Here is a 25,712-nt window from a genome sequence, read left to right as displayed (position 1 = left end):
GTTTTCTGAGGAAGAGGTGGAGACAGTGGTCGCAAAAAATTTCCCTCTCATTTTCCATTGAGAGTCCCTCTCTTCCTATTAGTATTCTCATCTCTCTTCAGAACCTCTCTTTTTCCTCATCAAAAAGGCACAACAATAAACTACAAACACTTTAACACAAGAAACAATCAAAACCAAAATCAGAAAAAATAAAAATAAATATTAAATATGAAAATAAAATAAAATAAAATAAACTTGCCTGCTTCTCCTAAGCTTCACACTGTAGATCCACGGAAGGAGCTCCCCACTTTTTCAATGACCACCAGTTTTTGCTGTTAGTCAACGTCCCATGTCTCCGTGTCCTCTATTTATGACTGTCAACCTCTTGTAACATCTGGGTTTCCTATATGTCTATCTAAGGTCCCTCAGATTCCCTTCAGTATCCAATAGTTCCATATTTTTAAAAATCTTTCGTGAGTAGCTTGTTTAAATGACACGGTTTCTGATAGTGTGTAGGTAGCTTTAATCTTTTCTAATACCTCCTCCCATGAGGGTGCTCCTGTCTTCCAGTATTTAGCCACACATATCCTGGTAGCTGTGCACAGAGTACGGATAAAAGTATTTATGGCTGAATTAAACAGCAAATTCAATTTAAAGGGACAGTAAAGTCAAAATTAAACTTAAATGGATTGGATAGAGCATGACATTTTAAACAACTTTACAGTATAGTTCTATTACCAATTTTGATTAGTTTTTTAGTATCCTTTGCTAAAGAGTGATCATATGTGACCTCAAGATCATGCACGTCTTTAGCCAAATGGCAGCAGTGTTTTCAACAATGTTTATAGCAATGTTATACAGAGTTGCAAACAGAGCTGCCATATAACATTACAGGAACTCTGTGACAGCAGAGTTTCCAGCTCTATATAACATTGTTTTAAATATTTTTGCATGATGGCTATGGACACGTGCACGCTCCTGTGCTCACCTATGATTACTCTTTTACAAAAGATACAAAGAGAACTTAGCAAAATTGATAACAGAAGTAAATTGGAATGTTGTTTAAAATTGAATGCTCTTTAGGAATCATGAAAGTTTAATTTTTACTTTACTATCCCTTTAAAGGGAACCTGAACTATAAAAATTTGGGATGATTCTTTAATCCACTCGCATTAATCAGTGATCATCTACCTATACATATAATTTCATATACTTATTTAGGCGTCTCAAGAAATAACTGATTTTTTTATTGAGCCTATAAATTCCTATTCCACAGCAAAAGCCTATCGGCTAGATTACGAGTTTTGCGTTAGGCTTAAAAAGCAGCGTTGGCCAGTCCTAATGCTGCTTTTTAATGCCCGCTGGTATTACGAGTCTTGCAGGTACAGGTGTACCGCTCACTTTTTTGGCCAGACTTGGAAATACTGCAAATCCACTTACGTAAATTGCGTATTCTATTTTTTCAATGGGACTTGCATAGCGCCGGTATTATGAGTCTGACAAAAAGTGAGCGGTAGACCCTCTCCTGTCAAGACTGGTACCACATTTTAAAGTCAGTAGTTAAAAGTTTTATGATACAACGCCGTAACTAAAGTGCTAAAAAGTACACTAACACCCATAAACTACCAATTAACCCATAAACCGAGGCCCTCCCGCATCGCAAACACTAAAATTAAATTTTTAACCCCTAATCTGCCAAACCGGATATCGCCGCCACTATAATAAATATATTAACCCCTAAACCGCCGCACTACCGCCTCGCAAACATTAGTTAAATATTATTAACCCCTAATTTGCCGTCCCTAACATCGCCGACACCTACCTACATTTATTAAACCCTAATCTGCCGCCCCCAACGTCGCCGCCACTATACTAAAGTTATTAACCCCTAAATCTAAGTCTAACCCTAACCCTAACCCACCCTAACATAAATATAATTACAATAAATCTAAATAAAATTCCTATCATTAACTAAATAATTCTTATTTAAAACTAAATACATAACTATAAAATAAACGCTAAGCGAGCTTAACTACACTAATCTACTTAATACTATATCGACAGATTTGGAAGGACCGTCCCTTTTCATGGTGGGGTAGACTCCAAATTTTGAAAATGAATGTACTCCCTAGATTGCTGTACGCGATTCAAGCTGTCCCTATCACCCTACCACAGGGCCTCCTTACTCAGATACAACATGTTTTAGATTCCTTCGTTTGGGGTAGCATAAAACCGAGAGTTAAGAAGGCAACTATGTACAGGTCAGCCAGAGAGGGAGGGTTGGGTCTGCCTAGGATAGAAACCTATTATCATGCCACGGGCTTACAGAGAATCATAGAGTGGCACAGAAATAGGGACTCTAAGGCTTGGATTCCAATAGATTCACATATACTTCACTCCCCCTCTCCGGGAGCTTTATGTTGGATAGCAGGGCAGAATCGACCCCCATGGTTGAAGGCATACCCACTTTTACACCATGTGTTCGAATTATGGGACACTTTGATAAAGAGATTCCCAGGAATATCAACACTCAGATCACCCATGTCCCCAATTTCCCCGAATGCTGAGCTATTAGGGGGGGTAATGTTTGACAGGAATAACCTGAATAATTGGGAGATGGGTTACACGGTTCCCCTATTTAATTTACTCAGTGAGGGCAAACTCAAAAACAGGTTAGATCTTACAGACATCCTAGGTGGAGTTTTTGTTAGGTGGCTAAAATATAACCAAGTTCACCATTTTCTCCATACCCACCCTCTCAAACAGTCACTTACAAGAAATCTCACACCCTTTGAACAGACATGCGCTATTACAAGTTCAGCACATCACACCTTATCATGGGCTAAGTGACTCCTAGTTAATGCACAGAGCTCGAAACTTCCTGATTATATAGAAAGCTGGCATAGGGAATTGAATAAGACTATCACAGAAGCAGAGTGGGTTAAAATTTTTAATAATACAAGAAAATCTTCATCCTCAGCTAGATTTTTAGAGACAAATTACAAACTCCTGACTAGGTGGTACTTGACACCTACCAGACTTAAATGCATTTTCCCTGCCTCATCAGACCTTTGTTGGAGGGGTTGTGGGGAAAGGGGGACGATGACACACATATGGTGGGCATGTCCTAAATTGTCACCTTTTTGGCAGGGCATACAGAATATCCTAAAAGTCATAATGGGGCGGGGGGATTCCTATCAGCTAGACCCGACAACGGCCCTACTGAATCTGTTACCTAAATGTAAATGTAAATTAAGAACACGACTAATTCAGTTGGCATTGAATTCTGCTAGGTCCTTAGTCGCTAGGCTCTGGAAATCTCAAATTTCCCCGACCCTAAAGGACTGGCACTCTCACATGACAGATACCTTGAGAATGGAAGAATACGGTTTCTTTAAATCGAATAGGTTAGAATTCTTCCATGATTTAAAATTCATCTGGGATGAAATCCAAAATGATCTGAGGATAGAAGGGGGGAGCTTTACACAAGTTACAGGAGTGACCTAGGAGGAATGACAGGCCTAGTGTTATCTTAGAGAGGTATGGCTGACGTGGTCCCACCCCTGCCTGATACTCTAATAATGACCTCTTTAGCTTAGCACTTCTCTCAAAGGTTGATAGTTAAATACAAAGTCGAGGGATACCACTAGATGTGTAGAATATATACAAAGTGATCTTAAATTAAGAAATTTCGGCATAGTTTTGTTGTTGTTTGAGTTATGTTTTGTACATTGGTGTCATTGTCAATCACCATGCATTTATATGGAGTGGGGCTACTGTTATCAAATGGACTTATCACGGACAGTCTAGCTCTACTATTTCATTTTACTATATGGGAGTTCGTTCTCCTTTCTTTTGGAGACTGATGGTTTCTGCCTCTTTTGTTTCTGTTTAAACTTTTGTATCAACAATGACATCCTTTTGTACCATGCTGCTAAATAATGATAATAAAAATGAATAAATAAAAAAAAAATAAAAAAAAATAAACGCTAAGCTTGCTACAATATAACTAATAACTACCTAGCTAAAATAAATACAAAAGTACCTGTAAAATAAAACCTAACCTAAGTTACAATTACACCTAACACTACACTATAATTAAATGAATTCCCTAAATTAAATACAATTAAATACAATTAAATAAAATTAGCTAAAATACAAAAACAAAACACTAAATTACAGAAAATAATAAACAAATTACAATATTTTTAAACTAATTACACCTAATCTAATCCCCCTAACAAAATAAAAAAGCCGCCCCAAAATAAAGCCCTACCCTACACTAAATTACAAATTGCCCTTAAAAGGGTCTTTTGCAGGGCATTGCCCCAAAGTAATCAGCTCTTTTACCTGTAAAAAAAATTACAAATCCCCCCAACATTAAAACTTGCCACCCACTCAATCAACCCTACTCTAAAACCCACCCAAAACCCCCTTAAAAAACCTAACACTAACCCCTTGAAGATCACCTTACCGGGAGAAGTCTTCATCCAACCAGGCCGAAGTCCTCAACGAAGCCGGGCGAAGTGGTCCTCCAGACTGGCAGAAGTCTTCATCCAGATGGCATCTTCTATCTTCATCCATCCGGCGCGAATCGGGTCCATCTTCAAGACATCCGACGCGGAGCATCCTCTTCAATCGATGGCTAACACAGAATGAAGGTACCTTTAAGTGACATCATCCAAGATGGCGTCCCTTCAATTCCGATTGGCTGATAGAATTCTATCAGCCATTTGGAATTAAGGTGGAAAAAAATCCTATTGGCTTCAGCCAATAGGATTGAAGTTCAATACTATTGGCTAATCCAATCAACCAATAGGATTGAGCTCGCATTCTATTAGCTGATTGGATCAGCCAATAGGATTGAACTTCAATCCTATTGGCTGATTGCATCAGCCAATAGTATTTTTTCTACCTTAATTACGATTGGCTAATAGAATTCTATCAGCCAATCGGAATTGAAGGGACGCCATCTTGGATTACGTCACTTAAAGGTACCTTCATTCTGTGTTAGCCATCAATTAAAGAGGATACTCCGCGTCGGATGTCTTGAAGATGGAACCGCTCCGCGCCGGATGGATGAAGATAGAAGATGCCGTCTGGATGAAGACTTCTGCCCGTCTGGAGGACCACTTCGCCCGGCTTGGATGAAGACTTCTCCCGGTTTCGTTGAGGACTTCAGCCCGGTTGGATGAAGACTTTTCCCGGTAAGGGGATCTAGTGTTAGTTTTTTTTTAAGGGGGTATTGGGTGGGCTTTAGAGTAGGGTTGGTTGTGTGGGTGGTGGGTTTAAATGTTGGGGGGATTTGTAATTTTTTTTACAGGTAAAATAGCTGATTACTTTGGGGCAATGCCCCGCAAAAGGCCCTTTTAAGGACAGTTTGTAATTTAGTGTAGGGAAGGGCTTTTTTATTTTGTTAGGGGGATTAGATTAGGTGTAATTAGTTTAAAAATATTGTAATTTGTTTATTATTTTCTGTAATTTAGTGTTTGTTTATTTTTGTACTTTAGCTAGTTTTATTTAATTGTATTTAATTTAATTATAGTGTAGTGTTAGGTGTAATTGTAACTTAGGTTAGGTTTTATTTTACAGGTACTTTTGTATTGTATTTTAGCTAGGTAGTTATTAAATAGTTAATAACTATTTAATAACTATTGTACCTAGTTAAAATAAATACAAACTTGCCTGTAAAAAAATAAATAAACCCTAAGCTAGATACAATGTAACTATTAGTTATATTGTAGCTAGCTTATTGTTTATTTTACAGGTAAGTATTTAGTTTTAAATAGGAATTATTTAGTTATTAATAGTAATTTTATTTAGGTTATTTTAAATTATATTTAAGTTAGGGGGTGTTAGGGTTAGACTTAGGTTTAAGGGTTAATACATTTAATATTGTGGTGGCGACATTGGGACGGCAGATTAGGGGTTAATAAGTGTAGGTAGGTGGCAGCGACATTGGGGGCGGCAGATTAGGGGTTAATAAATATTAGGTAGGTGTTGGCGATGTTGGGGGCAACAGATTAGGGGTTCATAACTATAATGTAGGTGGCGGCGGTGTCCGGATCGGCAGATTAGGGCTTAATAATATAATGTAGGTGGCGGCGATGTCGGGGGTAGCATATTAGGGGTTAATAAGTGTAAGATTATGGGTGTTTAGACTCGGGGTTCATGTTAGGGTGTTAGGTGTAAACGTAAATTTTATTTCCCCATAGGAATCAATGGGGCTGCGTTAAGGAGTTTTACGCTGCTTTTTTGCAGGTGTTAGACTTTTTTTCAGCCGGCTCTCCCCGTTGATTCCTATGGGGAAATCGTGCACGAGCACGTTACACCAGCTAACCGCTAACGTAAGCAGCACTTGTATTGGAGTGTGGTAATGAGCAAAATTTTGCTCAACGCTCACTTCTTGCCTGGTTTGTAAAAACCTGTCTGTAAGTGAGCGGTGAGCATAAACTGCTCGTTAGCACCGCACAGCCTCTAACGCAAAACTCGTAGTCTAGGTGTTAGTGTTGTGTTTTTATGTTTTTTAAAGAAGTTTGGAGGCTTGTGGCTTTCCAAGACCACCACCATTTGAAAGAGTGGGGAATTCGTCTTCAAATAAGGGATCTTGGAGCTCTGTGTGACTATTAAAGGAGCTGAGATTAAAGGGACATAAAATCCAATTTTTTTCTTTCATGATTCAGACAGAGCATGCGGTTTGAAACAACTTTCCAATTTATTCCTATTATCAAATTTTCTTTGTTCCCTTGATATCTTTTGATGAAAAAAGTTTGAGTCTGCACATATCTGAATCACTATGTGGCAGCAGTTTTGCAAGAATGTTGTCCATTTGCAAGAGCACTATATGGCAGCACTTTTTTTCTGCCATTTAGTGCTCCAGACACCTACCGAAGTTTAATAAAGAATACAATGGGAATGAAGCAAATTTGATAATAGAAGTAAACTGGAAATCTTTTTCAAAATTGTATACTCTGAATCACAAAACAATGTTTTGGGTTTTAATGTTTTCAAGTTTTAAATGTTTTAAAGTTGTTTAAAATGACATGCCCTATCTGAATCATGAAAGTTTATTTTTGACTAGACTGTCCCTTTAAATAATAATTTTACAATGTAGCCAAATGGGATACAGTATTAAAGCTTAAGTAAGGGTCATATTAAAAGTTAAGTGCAAAATTGCACTTTTGCAAGCACGATATTTGCTCTCCACTCGTAATACCAGCGCACGCATTTGTACGCATTGCTAGGAAGCTATGTGCTCATCAGAGCGCGCTTCCATAGGCTTGAGGCATGAGAAGTAGCGCAGCAAAGGGGGTAAGTTGTGCAGCAATGGGCAGCAAATGTAAATACTGTATATATGTATATGATTAAATACATATATATTTATGTGTTAATATGTGTATATACATATATTAACACATAAATATATATGTGTATAAGCAAATACATATATACAGTATTTACAGGAAACACACAGTTTCTATAGACTGCAATGTAAAGCCACTTTTTAGTGCAGTTTTTTTTTTAACACTCCACTCCCACCAAATTTAACCCCATAAAACTGCTTCATTGATGCAGGAACGCGATAAGTTAGCGCTCCGCTGGTAATATAGCCCTAAATGGACAGTCCTGAAGATCAGCTTTTCCTGGTATCTGGAAACTCCTGTAACTTTTAATATGGTCACAGCTCAAAAGAAAAGAGCGAACATTGCGTGATACTGTATAACCAAATATTTGCAACAGTGATATAGGCAAATACACTTCAGGAGCTATCAACAAGATCTTGTGTATACGCAGACCCGATATAGACTATTATTATTATTATTATTATTATTATTATTCTTTATTTATAAAGCGCCAACAGATTCCACAGCGCTGCCCATGGGTTCAAGGATAAAAGTACAACGGAGAAACAATACAATAAGAGACAAAATTTTACAGACAAATACAGGGGGAATTAAGGGCTCTATTCCCGTGAGAACTTACAATCTAGATGGACTATCGGGAAAAGACAAAACTGCCCAGAAACACTCCACTAATAATTATCAATATTTATTAAAAATATTTTACAAACATGAAAATATTCAAATACAGGTCAGAACATATAGCCTCTATGGGTCTTAATTGATAAAAAAAAAATCAAACAATTTGAAATGTTTGCACCAAAACGAGGATGGCATTGGATTGTCAGAATGTAACTTTTGCTTTGCAAGAATTCCGTTCCTCCTATCTTTTACATAGTTGAACTTGCAAACAATGCTGCCACAGACTGCTAAAGACGTGCACACTCCTAAGCTCCTATCAGCCTTCCTAGGCTTCTTCAACAAAGGATACCATGAGAACAAAACAAGTTTGATAATAGAAGTACATTTGAAAGTTATTTAAAATTGCATTCTCTATCTTAATCATTAAAGTTTTAATTTTGTCTTTACTGTTCCTTTAATTATGTAATCAACTAAGTCGTGCAATGCATGATGTCATTTTAGAATAGTACCTAATCCCTAACACTTTCTAGATTTTCTGTGCTTGAACGAGATATTAAATGGTTACAAACTGTAAAATATTTTCTTGCTTCACCTATCAACTATCTATCATTCTATCTCTCTGTCTATCTATCTATTTATCTATCTATCCCTAGCTAGCTAGTAGCTAATTGTTAAAGTTTCATCAACTACAGATCTCAGGTAAGTATCTTACAAAAGCAGAGAAATAGTAATGTTCTTACTCAATGGCACACAAATAATGTCATGCTTTTCAGATCATATCGTCAAAAGATCTGAAATTAGCCCAATTTGCTATTACACAAAAATATATTAAAGGGACAGTTCACCCTAAAAATTCCTCCCCTTTAAATTGTTCCCAATGATTCATTTTACCTGCTGGAGTGTTTTAAATTGTTTACAAGTAGCTCCTTTACCCCTATTTTGGCATTTTAAATAGCTGATTTAGCCTGTGGTATCCCAACCTATACTGAAAGTTTCTATACTGGAGTATATTCTATTAAATAGCCTAAGTAAACACAGCCAGCAGAAGAGATTACACTCTCAGTGGGGGGCATGATGGTTAAGTAATAAAATGATCATTTTCCATTGTTCTCTCTAAGTATTGAGCTTTGGTTTTCTAGACAAATATAAGATAAGGAAGCAAGTGTGTGTACACAAAGTGATAACATAATGAGATCTGATATACCTGAGGCTCAACCCATTGTAATAGGCTGTGGTCTAAAAGCACAGAACCAGCTACTTCATATACACCAATAAACCGAAAAATGCAATTTCTCATACGTTTTATACTCTGCAGCTGGTATAACAAGTCGTTGAAAATACATTCATATAAAAACAATTTTACAGTGTACTGTCCCTTTAAGCGTAAGCTGTTGTAAATGTATTTTTTTATTTTTAAAGGCATCATTGACAGTATGCCAACACATTGTCAGCTTTTAGCATGAGAAAAGATTATTTGTCTCCTGGCTGACAAGTAATTAACACGGAAAAGACCTGCCCTGGTCTAGAAACCCACAAATGACTGTTCACTCTGTGCCAGCTAACAGCTAAAAAAATTTCACCCTAAAGCTTAGTAGTTTAGTAATTTTAGATAACTTATTTTCATGGGTGATTTTAAAAATGTAGACAAATAACACTCAATGTGCTGTGTAAATTACTCATATTTATTGGCCAATTGTAATACGATAATAAACCTTCATGCAACTCAACAAAATGATTACTCATACAACCCCCTCCCCCCAAAAAAAAATCCCCCACTCTGTCTATTATGTAAAGGCAGCTGTTTAGCCAACTTTTTGGATGAAACCACCCATTTGAAATTGATCAAACTCTCTGCTCTAGCCTGGGTTTGTATGAATTTTATGTTTTAAAGACTGTTTAACATGATTAAGGGGTAACACCCGAAACGTCGTTGTTTTATTGTCTTTTTTGGAGTTGATGTTAATAAATAATACATATTTTAAGATTACTGGAGTGCTGCCATCTGATTTGCTCTATTGGATTAACTTTTGGAACTTTTGGTGTGAGGTCCTGGATGGCGTTGTCACTCACTGGATACACAGGTGCTGGAGATAATTTATTCTAATATTAAAGACTGGTTAAGGCAACTTTGCTCAAATTTAGAAACCCCCTAAGGGAGTCATTTAAACTGCAATCTGGTTGGTTGTGTTTTTGGGTTTTGTAATGACTTTGCACAGTGCAAAATGAATTGTAGAGAAAAAAATGTGCAGAATTAATTTATATCAAATGCCACTGGGTCAATTCTAAGGCAGGCCCTACTGCTTAAAGGGATACAAAACCCACATTTTTTATTTTATAGTTCAGATAGAGAATATCATTTTAAACAACTTTCCTATTTACTTCAATTAGAAAATTTGCTTCATTCCTTTGGTATTCTTTGTTGAAGGTGCAGCAATGCATTACAGGAAGCTAGCTAAATACATTACGTGAACCAATGAAACGAGGCATATATGTGCAGCCACCAATCAGCAGCTACCTACCAGTAGGGCACTGCTGCTCCTGAGCCTACCTAGGTATTCTTTTCAACAAGTGATACCAAGGGAACAAAGCAAATTGGATAATAGAGGAAAATTGGAAAGTTGGAAAAAAAACAATGCAATAGCACTTAGCCTAAACTTCAAGTAAAGTAGTAGATTTTTTTGTAACAAATGTCAAAGTTATGTCTATTTACACCCCCCCCCTGCATCATGTGACAGCCATCAGCCAATCACAAATGCATATACGTTTATTCTGTGAATTCTTGTACATGCTAGGAAGGAGCTGGGGACTCAAAAAGTGTAAATATAAAAAGACTGCAAGTTTTGTTAATGGAAGTAAATTGGAATGTTGTTTAATATCGCTGCTCTATCTGAATCATGAAAGTTGAATTTTGACTTGAGTGTCCCTTTAACCATTTCTCAAGAAAAAATGTGTGTTTCTAAAAAATCTTTTATGTTGCTACGTAGTGTTCTTTATGTGAAACAGAGACGCCTGCATTGCAATACTTGGTCTAAAAAAAGATTTTGTGTGATTTCTCAATATGCAGGCGAAGTTCTTATTATCAGGCCATAAGAGTTTAATGATGAAACACTACTTAAATCAATACACACTTCACCAACTCAGTTAGGCCTTACAGCACCTGTCATGGTAACAGATCACATGGAAACACAGATTTTATGTTCAAACTGATATAGGTGTACGAAATATACACAAAACGGAGAAAAGAAATCCATACAAAATTATATAGTGATGTGAAGTGGTGAAAGCTGTATGTGCTAGTAAGTGCATGTGTGTATATATATAATATATATACGCCTAGATTTAGAGTTTGGCATTAGCTGTCAAAACCAGCGCTAGAGGCTCCTAACGCTGGTTTTGGGCTACCGCTGGTATTTAGAGTTGCAGTGGCGGTAAATTATGCTCTACGCTCCTTTTTTGGAGCCTAACGCAGCCATTCTGTGAACTCTAAATACCAGCGGTATTTAAAAGGTGCGGGGGGAAAAAAACCAGTGTGAGCTACACATGTCGTTACGGACAAAACTCTAAATCTACCCGTGTATTATTTATTTGTGTGTTTGTATATGTGTATGTGTAAAGTGTTTTATACTTAAAGGGACAGTCAAAACCAGATTTTTTGTTGTTTAAAAAGATAGATAATCCCTTTATTACCCATTCCCCAGTTTTGCATAACCAACACAATTATAATAATACATGTTTTACCTCTGTAATTACCTTGTATCTAAGCCTCTGCAAACTGCCCCCTTATTTCAGTTATTTTGACAGATTTGCATTTTAGCCAATCTGTGCTGACTCCTAGGTAACTTCACGTGCGTGAGCTCAATGTTATCTATATAACACACATGAACTAAAGCCCTCTAGTGAGGAAAAACTGTCAAAATGCATTCAGATTAGAGACAGCCTTTAAGGTCTAAGATATTAGCATATGAGCCTACCTAGGTTTAGCTTTCAACTAAGAATACCAAGAGAACAAAGCAAAATTGGTGATAAAAGTAAATTGGAAAGTTGTTTAAAATTACATGCTCTATTTGAATCATGAAAGTTTATTTTGGATTGACTGTCCCTTTAAAGGGATAAGAAAGTCAACATCAAACTTGAATGATTCAGATAGAGCATATAATTTTAAAACACTTTTAAATTCAGTACTACTCTTAAATGTGTTTTGTTCTCTTGGTATCCCTTGTTGAAAAAGAAGCCACACATATCCTACACTAGTGGGAGCTAGCTGCTGATTGGCGCCTGCACACATTTGTCTCTTGTGATAGGCTAAATAGATGTGTTCATCTATCTGCCAGTAGTGTAATGCTGTTCCTTCAGCAAATGATAACAAGACAATGAAGCAAAATTGATAATATAAGTAAATTGGAAAGTTGTTTAAAATTGTTTGCTCTTTCCAAATCATGAAAGAACATTTTTGTGTTTCCTTTCCCTTTTATTGAAATAGTAAATCCCAGAACTGTATAAAGAATTTCACACTTCACGCACCATCAGCTAAGCATTTGAGCGTTATCTGACATGAATTTTACTGCACACCTCCATAGAAAAGGAGGGCTATAGCGCACCAGTGCTATTCGACTTACAGATGTTATCGCGCTACAGTTGAGAGATAAAATAAATTTGGGCTTTGTAACTGTGATGATAGCAGGATGTGATGTCACTAGCTGGTGGGCGGGGCTTAGGTCCGGTGTCTGTGTGGCAGTTAGTTTAGTACAATCAACCTGTCTGGATGTGTATTGCTATGCTCTGTAATAAAATAGAGTTGTACCATCATTGCTGTGTCCTGCATATGTCCTGCATCTCATGACATGGTGTCAGAAGTTCTGGACTACGCTTCTGTTTCTGATGATGACGATGTCAAAGTTTACCCCACCTGAGCCTTTTGACTTCTCTCAGCCTGCAGCTTGGCCCACATGGCGTCAGCGGTTTCAGCGCTTCAGGATTGCATCCAAACTGAACAAGGAGAGTGGTGAAGTACAAGTTAATTCTCTTTTATACTCTATGGGGAAAGATGTAGAGCCAGTGTTCAATGCTTTTACTTTCCAAGAAGGGGAAGAAGTTAACTTTGATATAGTTATGGATAAACTCAGTGCCCACTTTGTGCCCAAAAGAAATGTGATTCATGAGAGAGCTTGTTTTCACAAACGTAATCAGCGTGTGGGAGAATCTGTGGAGTCATTTTTGCGCAGCCTGTATGAATTAGCTGAATTCTGTGAGTTTGGTGTTGCTAAAGAAGAGCAAATCAGAGACAGAATAGTTATTGGAATTGCAGATGCTGAAGTCTCCCTGAAGCTGCAGTTAGAGCCTGATTTAACATTAGACGGGGCTATTAGGATGGCCCGCCAGAGTGAACTGGTGAAAAAGCAAAGTGCTGATCTGAGGTCTGAGAGTATTGTGGATGAAGTGCAACAGTCTAGGAAAATTACTAGTGAAAGGCACAGTGTGAGCGGTAGATCTAAAGTACTGGAAAGGCCTAGAAGTGGATGGGCGCAACATGGCCGATGCACACGGTGCTACCGGGCTCATGATCAGAGTGCTATATGCCCGGCCAGAGATAAAAGATGCAGAAAATGTAACAGAATAGGCCATTTTGAAGTGGTGTGTAAAACTGAATACATTAAGGAGATGCAGGTGGACAGTGACCAGGAGGGTCAGGAAGTGTCTTTTGTGGGGTCTGTTGTGGAACGGACAAGCTCAGAGGAAGATTGGAAAGTTACCTTTACTGTAATGGGAGCCAATGTTGATTTTAAGATTGACACAGGAGCAGATATCACTGTAATGTCTTTTGCTGAATTTATGAGACTGCCTCGACAGCCCCAGCTGGCGAAGGTTACTACAAATGTTCATAGTCCTGGTGGCCGCATTGATTGTGTGGGGAAATTTCTTGCCAGCTGTGAGTACAAACAAAGGAAGTTCACCATGTGGGTGCATGTGATCCGAGGTCAGTGTGTTAACAGTTTATTGAGCAGAAAAGCAGCCTGTGACTTGGGCCTCGTGGCCAGAGTGAATGAGATCTCTGAAGATATGTTTGGCGAGTTGGGCCTACTGAGCTGCAAACCTGTCCGTATAGCACTTAAAAGTGACGCAGTCCCGTACAGTATTTCTACTCCTCGTAGAATTCCGTTCCCGCTTATGCCTCAAGTGGAGAAAGAGCTCATGCGCATGAAGTCTATGGGGGTTATTGAAGAGGTTGTTGAAGCAACTGATTGGTGTGCCCCCATTGTTCCAGTTGCAAAGAAAAACGGAAAGGTGCGCATCTGTGTGGACCTGAAAAGGTTGAATGAGGCAGTGAAGAGGGAGAGATTTGTGCTGCCGACACTGGAAGATATAGCCCCGAAGTTGGCTGGGGCGAAGTTCTTTTCCACATTAGACGCTTCTAGCGGCTTTTGGCAGATCCCCCTGGATCCAAAGTGCCGCAAACTGACTACCTTTATCACTCCGGTAGGTCGGTTCTGTTTCTGCAGACTTCCCTTTGGGATATCCTCCGCTCCTGAGATCTTTCAGAGGGAAATGAGTTCTCTCCTGAGTGGCCACGTGGGCACAGCAGTCGTCATGGACGACATTCTAGTGTATGGGTCTACAGTGGAAGAGCATGATCAGCGTTTGAGTTGTGTGCTGCAGGCTATCAAAGAGTCTGGGCTGAAGCTGAATAAAGAAAAATGTCATTTTAGGAAAACTGAATTATGCTACTTTGGGCATATCATCAACGGGGATGGCATCAAGCCGGACCCCGAGAAAATTCGGGCTATCGAACAGATGAAAAGCCCTTCTGATGTACATGAGCTGAGACAGATATTGGGCCTTGTAAATTACGTGGGCAAGTTTCTTCCAGATTTGTCTACAGTTTTGCACCCTATCACAGAGTTGCTTAAGAAAGATGTTGCCTGGGTTTGGGGACCCTCACAAGAAAAAGCGTTCCTGCATGCTAAGTCCCTGCTGGGGTCTGCCCCAGTGCTGGGGTTCTACGACCCTTCAAAAAAGACTGTGGTTAGTGCTGATGCAAGCAGTTATGGGTTGGGGGCTGCACTCCTGCAGCTGAATGACAACAAACTACAGCCCATCGCCTACTGTTCCCGCACACTGACGGCTGCGGAGTCAAAATACGCTCAAATTGAGAAAGAGTGCCTGGCTGCAGTTTGGGCCTGTGAGCGCTTTCAGCGTTATCTAGTGGGTTTGGAGAAATTTAGTCTGGAAACTGACCACAAACCGCTAGTCCCTCTTATCAATTCTTATGACATCGACAAAACACCCTTGAGATGCCAGAGACTTTTAATGAGACTGCTCAGGTTCAATGTTCAGGCAGTGCATGTGCCGGGGAAGCAGCTGGTTGTGGCAGATACACTGTCCAGGCTCCCGCTGGCTGCTGCTGAAGAATCCTCTACAGAATCGGATGTAAAAGTGTATGTTGATTCAGTTCTGGCCTCTAAGTCCATTTCTTCAAGGAAACTGGAAGAGATAAAGAAAGAGACATATTTGGACACAGATCTGCAAGAAGTTATAAGGTACATAAGAGATGGCTGGCCCGAGAGCCGGGCAGCCTGGATGTCTTTAAATGCTTACCAGCCAGAGAGGTCGCAGCTCACGGAGCTGGAGGGGTTGGTGCTGTTCCAAGACCGTATTGTAATTCCTGTCAGCATGAGGAAGGAGATGTTAAACAGGATTCATGATGGCCACTTAGGCATTACAAAGTGCAGAGAAAGAGCAGCTACAGCTGTGTGGTGGCCTGGGATCAGCTCCGACATTGCAAATCACGTGTCTAAATGTGCCTTTTGCCGGGAACGCCGGCCTACTCAGAGAAGGGAGCCCTTAATGTCTACTCCGCTGCCTGCGGGGCCGTGGCAGAAAATAGCTGCTGATTTGTGCGAACTGCACGGGGAAAAGTTTCTTGTTGTTATCGACTACTATTCCAGGTATTTGGAAATAGCACCCCTGAATGATATCACAAGTCAGGCCGTTATCATTCGCCTGAAGAGCTTGTTCGCCCGCTGGGGCATTCCAATGGAGCTGGTGAGTGATAATGGCATGCAGTTCGCTTCTACAGAGTTCAGTGCTTTCAGCAGGGAATATGATTTTGTACATTCCACGTCAAGTCCACATTATCCGCAGGCCAACGGAATGGCTGAAAGGGCAGTTCAAACAACAAAATTCATCCTAAAGCAATCTGAACCGTACCTAGCCCTCTTGTCATACAGGGCGACGCCCATTCAAGCCACCGGGTTTAGCCCGGCACAGCTGATGCTAGGACGCCAGATTCGCACCACTTTACCCTCAGTGGGTGTCTTCAAGCCGCCTGGCCCTGTTCCTCGGGACGAAGTCCTTAGGAGGGATGAAGAGGCCAAAAAGGGTTATCGTTTCTTCTACGACAGGAGACATTCTGTCAGGCCTTTACAGGAACTGAAAGCGGGCCAAAGTGTCAGAATTAAACTGGATGATGAGAAGAAATGGAAGACGCCTGCTACGGTAGTGGGCCGCTCTCCAGAACCAAGGTCTTACACAGTCCTTACAGAGGGAGGGACGGTTACACGCCGTAACCGGAGACATCTTCAGCCTGTACCTGAGAGTCTGGAACCGGATACCTCAGTACCACCGCCGGTGGGATCTCCTGTTCTAAGAGAGGTGCCTTCCCCTCAGCAAGATCATAGCGGGGATATATCTTTGCCTCCAGCAGACTCTTGTTCACCATCTTCTGTATCAGAGGACAGTTCATGCAAAGTTACATCAAGCGGAAGAGTGGTGAGGCTTCCGGCCCGATACAGGGACTGACTTTAGCTAGAACAGTGACCGGAAGTATGGGCAGAATAATCCCATGGTCACTGTGGACTAGGGTAGTCTACCCCGATGTCCAAGTCAGGATGTAATTTATTTGTTCATGTTTTCTAATCTATCTGTTCTTATAATGTTCTAAAACAAAATGTTGTTGTATACCCTGTTGGTGTACCTTGTTATTTAATATATGCGAATGTATGCTTTGCCTTTGAAAAAGGGGAAGATGTGATGATAGCAGGATGTGATGTCACTAGCTGGTGGGCGGGGCTTAGGTCCGGTGTCTGTGTGGCAGTTAGTTTAGTACAATCAACCTGTCTGGATGTGTATTGCTATGCTCTGTAATAAAATAGAGTTGTACCATCATTGCTGTGTCCTGCATATGTCCTGCATCTCATGACAGTAACATGAGCGCTAAAATTGAAACACCATTGATTGGGCTTGATCGATGTTAACACACAATAACGCTAATATTTTTGTGCTCCACTTGTAATCTAACCCTAAATATATATTTTTTAAATAAAACACATGTTGGTTTATTACGAGATACAAGTAACTGTGTTTGAGTCATTTCTACATTTGTATTTCTTTTTATCTATTTTTTTTATTTTCTAGTGTAAAAACAAGTCATTTCCACATGAGAATGGGGTCAATTTATCAAACAACAAACATAACTATTGTTTGAGTAAATTCATGATTTAAAAAAACAAATTCCAGCATACATTTATTACCAAATTAACCTCTTTCTCTTTATATACTTTGTTAAGAGCATACTGAGGTAGGCTTATGATCCTACATATGGCTTGGGCACTATATGTATAACTGCTAAAAACGTAAAAAAAAATGCCAATGTTCTGTGCTGATATGTAAAATAACGCAGGTACTGATTGGTACATATGGACCATGCACAAACCTGCAAATCACATGCAAACTTTTTTTTTTTAATTACCTTTTTAAATTTAGTTTACATTTTAATATGCAAGAATGCTAGATCGTCCATTTAATAGAATTTGATGACAGAGACACTTGTATCATTTTACCACTGATCTGAATAAGAAGTGAAGTACTTGACTAGTATTTACTATTATGAAGATTAGAAATTTGATATTGAACAGATTATTTAAAGTACTAGAAAAGTAATCACCAAGATGTTAGACTTAATGTTTTTTTTATTGTGCCTACTTAAAAGAGCTTTGTGCACCATAATAAACTCTGTATCTCATATTTCTTTAATAGTGTTTGTTATGACTCATAATCTATGAATATGTTTTGCGCGTGTTTAGGAAGACACAGTGAGGGAGCCCCTGGCTGTTTTATTTACACGTCTATTGATCTATAAAATCATAATCCTCTGTAATCATATATGATCTTGTTATTTATTGTATAAGTTGATGTTAAAATTAAAAGATTTCTGGAGCTTTTGATTTTCATGGATATGAGTCAGGCATAAGGCATAGTTCTTAAAGGAATATTAAGGCATTTTTTTTTTTTCAATTTTCAATTTTTAGCAAATTCCCTTTTCTCTATATATGTTTCCCCCCATGCACAGGGGTTAAACACATAGTTGAAGGGTCGTTAAAGCCATTTTTTTTTAATGCCAGAAATAAATCCCGGTATTGTAAAATATCTGTATATGTAATACATGTTTAAAAAGGATTTTTTAAACAAGATTTGTGTTGTTTTGCCCACCCTTTGAAACTTCTCTTGAGTATTGTATTCTCAACTTGATTGTTGTGGCCAATTAGGGACTAATATAAAGGAGCTGCTGTATATATCAGCCAATCACTGTGCAGCATATAGAATGGTAAGGGTTCTGCATTCCACGGTATGCTCTCCAGTTTAAATAGGAGGAGTGGAAATACCACAAATTTCAGACAGAAACCAGGAAAAGCAGGCAAAATTAATAATAAAAGTGCATTGCAAAAAGTTTTTATTCCGGTTTATGAAGAATTATATTTTGAGTATAATGTCCCTTTAAATTCACCATAGAGCAATCCAAACAGCCAAAGATGGTGGATACATAAGTATCTGGTTTATTAGCTGTGTCTTTCTTGAAAACATCAATGCTCTACTCATGGATGTGTGACTTTACCTATGTGTTTAACTCATTTGCAGGAGTGAAAGACATAGTTTGAAAAGAGAGTGTGTTTACAAATAAACATTTTATTTTATACAATGTTAACCCTTCAGTCACCGCAAGACTATTTTAGTTGTGACTGCTATTAAATGACTGCAAATACTCACACACACACACATACAAACACACACAAACATGTATACACATATGCACACACATAAATATACACACATAAAAATATACACACAGATAAATACACATATACATATACACAACACACATAAACACACTCAAACGCACACACACACATACAGATATACACACATGCACAAATACACATATGCACACACATAAATATACACACATACAAATATACACACACATAAATATACATATACACAACACACATACACACACTCAAACGCACACATATATACACACACACATACAGATATACACACATGCACAAATACACATATGCACACACATAAATATACACACATACAAATATACACACACATATACATATACACAACAGACATACACACAATCAAATGCACACATATACACACACACATACAGATATACACACATGCACAAATACACATATGCACACACATATATATATACAGATATACATATACACACACTCTAACGTACACATACTCACATACACATTTACACACACATTCACGTATACATACACACACATACATTCACATATACACACACACATACATTCACATATACACACACACATACACATATACACACAATCATATACTCATATACACACATACATATAAACACACACATACGCACACACACATACAGACACACGCACATACACACGTATATATATATATATATATATATATATATACACACACACACACATATATACACACACACATACAGACACACGCACATACACACGTATATATATATATATATATATATATATATACACACACACACATATATACACACACACATACATATATACACCCATTTATGTAACATTGATCTATGTTGCTGCAAATGCTAAACGGACGCACCAATTAACCAGTAATATGACAATGATTACATCATCACAAATCGAGGGCTGTTTGGGTTAACATGATTGGTTATGGTTGTGTGGTGTAAAAACTTGACTTGGAATCATGTATGATTAATATATATGGTGTGCATATATGAGGCATAATATCTTGTATGGGGTGAGAGATCTCAACCCTAAAAATTACCTCTAAAAATAAACATTTGTATACAAAACGGAAAAGGTTGTGCTCTACCCCGTGAAAAATCAAAAGTAATATTATATATACAGTATATAATAGTAGGACTCTCCAGTGTATTAAAAGATATAAAATCAACACTAATAGTTTCAACATCAATCAATGTGTTTCTCAGCTTCAAAATATTAGTCATTTTTTCAGGCTGTAAGAATGCAGGTGTGCCATTACATAAATGTGCATTGCCCCCAGTGTGCCACATTACACCACTGGTCTAGTTTGTTCTCACTTTATGTTATAAAGGTAACGTTATCTCTAAAACATATTTTTTGCTGTTAAGTTACATTCTATAAATTTTATACCACAGCTACAAAACATGCATAGCTTAGTAAATAAATATATTAACATATACAACTTTCTTAATATACAGCATTTGAAATACCAAATAAAAAATGTTATGAAAGAAAAAAAGAAAATCATGTGTTTATGTGCAGAAAAATGTTGAGAGAGATTCAAAGACAGATGTAAAGAAAAAAAAATCCAACTAGTTACATCTAGATACAATTTTCTATATATGGAGCAACATAAAACTTATTTGATATAATTGATGCCTTTAGAAAGCACCCAGAATGGCACAAAAAAACAATAATTTGCCAACATGATCTTTTTATTGTAGTAAAATCCTAGAAGTTTGACGCAGCCTTTTAAGCTTCCAGCAGTTTAGTCATTTCTTGATCTAGATAGCTTAAGGCACTTGTTTCATGTTCATACTAGTTGGACACTTATCACATTTTAAAGACTGCTCATGAATCTAATCTCATAGCAAAGTGATGAGCAGCTGTGACAGATTCATTATTTCCTAGTTTTGCATTCGACACTGAGACACATGTACATGAAATCTGGCACTGTCCACATACATTGTACGCCATACTGGAAGGGTCTGCACTTTTCTATAGAGTATGTATCAACATAATTCAACCTATTTTGGTTCAGTTCTCTATATATTTTCCATTACATATAAAAACACTGCTAAAATTCATAAAATGGAAGGAGAATGGGATACATTGCTTTCTGTATAATGTGCATACACAAATCTTTATAAAACATTAAAAAAAAGGTTAGGCAATAAATATTTATAGTTCTTATTATGCTCTGATACAAGTGCTTTGTATAAACATATCAATGAATATGTTAAACAATATTGGATAAATAATCCTTAGTTTGCTATGCTGTTACTAAAAAAGAGGTATTGACCTTTGATGAAAACATTTTGAAAATATGTAGCTACAGTTACTCTGTATGATCTGTAATTTGTATAAACTCAAAGATGCACAGGAAGAAGAGACACACATAAATATTAATATTTTATGTGCCTAAATTGAGTAAAGTAACGTCATACTAGAGATTTCTCTGCCTTCAACCCAGACTTATACATTATTTAAGAAGAGGCTATTAATCTCCTTTTTTTTAATTATAATGGAAGTTGGCAACTTTCAGAATGTAAATGAATGGACTCCAGCTAGACAGGTACCACTTTCTAGTGTAGACGCCCTAGGTACCTGCCTGCTTTCCTAAACTTAACACTTCAAATTAAAGCCAAGTAGATTTGATAATACTGGCAACCTTTATCAATAAATATATCCATTACAGTTTTGAACTATGTGACTGTAGCTATTAAAAATCAACACAGGAACAAGCTAAATTGACTGAAATTGACACAGAGCACATTTTCACACACCAGTTATATATCAAAGATTTTTGTCTCAAAGTCTATTCAAAGATTTTTCATATAAATTACTCAAATGTTTGGGACATTGTGTCTGACACCTGTAACCATATAGGTGTCTGTCGTTGCATGGCATGCAGCAGCTTGCTAGTTAAAATCTACAAATTGTCATCTAGAAAAAAAGAATCGTAAAGGTATTTATCATGTCAGATAAAATTAAGTAAATACTCTGCAAGCAATAACTAACTAACCATATGAAGACAATAATAATAATACTAATAATAATAATCATAATAAAATAAAACATAATCTGTAAATGATGAGTGACAGAGTTTGGCATTTTGCCTTTCCAAGTTTTCTGCATCTACCAAGATGTGCATGAAACTAAACAGTAATATTAGAGTGAAAATATACTATAAACATACCAATAAGCAATTAACGTGCACCACAATATATCAACAATAATTTCTTACCTTTAAATGATATGCAGTGAAATGATGCTGTCCTGCAGGTAATAATGTCCTGCAGATATATTGCTGGTTTCAGTACCTTGTCCAGGAGATATTAGTGAATAATTCCCTTTATGGCTCCCCAAATAAAACAGAAATGGGGGCCCAGATGTTTTACTAGTGTTCAAAAACGAATCCCGAATTCCAATTGATCTCTCCCCACTGCCAAAAGCACACTGCACTGCCACACTCTCCAACTCAGCTGCTGAAGAGGCAGAACTCTTTAAAATTTCCACTCCCTCCCTCTTTTTTCCCCTCTCTCTATTCAAAGTTCTTTATAAGACTCTGACAACTCAAAGGGAAATCATTCTTATTACACCAAGACAAATACATAGAAACTGACTTCCAACAGAGGGCAAAGTCCTCTTAGCAGCAAAAGAATATGATTTTGTTATTGTGAATATGGATCTAATAAGATGATATTAAATATTTGCTGCATATTAGCTTGTGTAATTTATGGCTCACAATATTATTGTGTTTAAATATGTGATTATAAAATAACTAAACATGTATTGCATTTTAAAATAATCAACTACCTGAATTGTTTCTTAGCAATTGTAAGTTATTATCTCAGAATATTTTCTGTATCCTACCTTTGTTTGTATCTCTTGCAAATTACTGAAAACTGACGTCAAATTTGTAGAAGATTTACTAGAAAGAAGAACAGTTAAAGAAAAATAATTAAAGAATGAGGGAGGGACATCCATTATATATTAACTCATATATATGGTTAGTGATATATATATATAACATACAGGTGTTAAGGTAAACTTTATTACAAAGATAAGCATAACTAAATGTATAGGTAGTAAGAGGAGGTTTGTTATCGGAAAGGAAAGGGGTAAAGTTCACAGGTCAAAAAACATGAAAGAAAGAATTTTGAAATGTTGAGATAAGGATCCATTGATTTCATATGTTCAGCTTTGTTTGTGACTTGACATGATATGTAAACCTGAAACCTACTCTTTCTTGTAAAGTGTCTCTGATCCTAATGGTACCTTTGCTCTAAGCAAACTCATATCATCTGTCTTTCACATTATCTACCTGAACATTCCCAGTATTATACCAATATTTAGTACAACATCTTCAGCTAACCCTAACCTGAAAAATAAAATCAAGTCTGACTTCCATTTCTATGACATTCAAATTAATTTGAAGTACAGATGTCTTAGTTAAAGGAACATGGAAATCAAAATTAACTTTTATAGTTAAAGGGATATTAAACCCAAATGATTTATTTCATGATTCAGACAGAGCATGCAATTTTAAGCAACTTTCCAATTTACCCCTATTATCTATTTTCTTGGTATCTTTATTTAAATAGCAGTAATGTAAGCTTAGGAGCCAGTCTAATTTTGGTTCAGCACCCTGGGTAGCGCTAGCTGATTGGTGGCTACATTTAGCCACCAATCAGCAAGCTCTACCCAGATGCTAAACTCCTGCATGCATAGTACAACACTGTAACACTATATACAGCACATGTAAGTAGTTTGCCATTTTTTTGCTTTCTTAAAGGGCCAGTACAGTGAACTGTAAAAAAAACCCAATCATGCATTTAAAGAGCAACAACATTAAAAATATTTTTCCATGCTGGCCTTTTAGATATTGAAACTAACAGGAACTGTATGTCTATGTGCATGTTACATAAAAATCTGTTTAAAAAGTCATTTGTATATGCAGCAAAGACAAAAATGCCTGTCCACTGGCTGACCAACAGCCAGCAATTAGTTAAATTACTAATGTCAATTTTGAGAGGGGCCTGGAACCTAACTCATCTACTTCCCATTGACTTACATTATAAAAATGGGTTTCTTTTACACCAATTTTATTTTTAAACTATTTCTTCAGGAGCAGATCCCTGGTGTAAACTGAGGACTACCTGTTTTTTTGTGTGTGTGTATATATATATATTTCAATATTTAAAGGAGCATAGTTAATTTCTTCATTTAAGCCAATTGGTTTAAGAGTGTCCATGTTATTTATCCATTTGCACTCTGCTTGTAGGAGGTGCTTATCTAAGTCAACTCCTCTGTTCTGTAGATCAATTAGCTTTAAACCCATCACTCAGACACTAGATTTAGAGCTCTTTTAAAATTTGAAAAAATGTCTTGCTACACTGCTGTCTTCAAAATTCATTTTTTCAATATCTTGATACAAGAATCAAATTAGCGAATAGGAATGCAAGGGTATGCCTATATAAAAAGGAGTACTTAGCAATCACTATTCAGTGTGTGACTAAAGACTGTATAAAGAGGACCTAGGTGTTGAAGATCGCAAGATGAGGACCAACATCGCCACTACCATCACCAGGGTGAAGAAGATGGACCGCCACCTGAAAGAGATGGACCGCCATCTGGATAAAGATGGACCTCCGTCTGGATGAAGAAGATAGAGCACCGCCATCATCATCATCATCATCTTTATGGGGTAAGTGTTAGTTTTTTAGGGTGTTTTTTTATAGATAAGGTTGTTTTTTTGTTAATTTGGGCAGCAAAAGAGCTGAATGCCCTTTTAAGGGCAATGTCCATCCAAATGCCCTTTTCAGGGCAATGGGAAATTTATGGGGGTTTTTAGGGGTTAATAGTTTTATTTAGTGGCGGGGGGTTTCACTTTTTTCTCTCCAATTATTTCTATGGGGGAACACATGCACACACACACGAAAACTCTGCTTAGAATTTTTGCACTTTTTGGGTTACCTCTAGCGCAAAATAAGTTTTTTTTTCAACTTGTAATACCAGCAGAACACGATAAGCACAAAAAGCCTAACACTAGTGATGTTTTCGCTAACAAATTTTTTTTTTACCGCTACAAAAAATTAAAAATAAGTTACAAAAAATAATAAACTTCATTATCCAAAATAAAAATTAATTATACCTAACACTAAACTACATGCCCCATAACCCCCCCAAATAAAAAAAAAACCTAAGCCCTATCTCTAAAATAAATTACAATAGCCCTTAAAAGGGCCTTTTGTAGGGTATTGCCCTAAAGTGATCAAAGCTCTTTTGCATAAAAAAAACAACTTACAAAACACCCCACCTACATTAAAATAACCCCCCACCCGCCTACGCTGTCGTGAAGATGGTCTTCCGGTGCCTAGATCTTGGATGAAGATGGGCCCAACGTCAGATCAAGTGGCGCTGGAGTCCCCATCAACCGTGAGTAACACTTTTGGGGTTAGTTAGTTTTTTGGGGGGATGGGTATTTTATTATTAAGAATAGGCTTTGTTATTTTTAATTGTATGTCTTTGACTAGGTGACATATGACATGGTAGGTGCCTTCCTATCTTTCCACTTCTTTAGAATAACGTTTTGACCTTTTAATATACAAGTGTTTATAAATGTAATATTTTTTCCATGTATACAACCATGACTTAAAAATATAATACCTTCTTTGTCAAGCTAAACACA

At 37.4% G+C, this 25,712-nt stretch overlaps 1 protein-coding gene across 2 annotated transcripts in view; it reads right to left on the bottom strand.

The window, feature by feature from the left end:
* Positions 1-22,496, bottom strand: part of VIT (vitrin) — a 204,950-nt gene extending 182,454 nt beyond the window's left edge. For both annotated transcript variants that reach the window (XM_053711892.1, XM_053711893.1), the window contains exon 1: positions 22,266-22,496. The gene's annotated coding sequence lies outside the window, so the exon portion shown is untranslated. The remainder of the gene's footprint in view (positions 1-22,265) is intronic.
* Between the last annotated feature and the right edge of the window lie 3,216 nt (positions 22,497-25,712).

The sequence above is a fragment of the Bombina bombina genome, chromosome 4, assembly GCF_027579735.1.
Source record: "Bombina bombina isolate aBomBom1 chromosome 4, aBomBom1.pri, whole genome shotgun sequence".
Taxonomy (NCBI): Eukaryota; Metazoa; Chordata; class Amphibia; order Anura; family Bombinatoridae; genus Bombina; species Bombina bombina.
The sequence above is the reverse complement of the archived record's forward strand: the minus strand, read 5'-3'. Positions and strand labels throughout refer to the sequence as shown.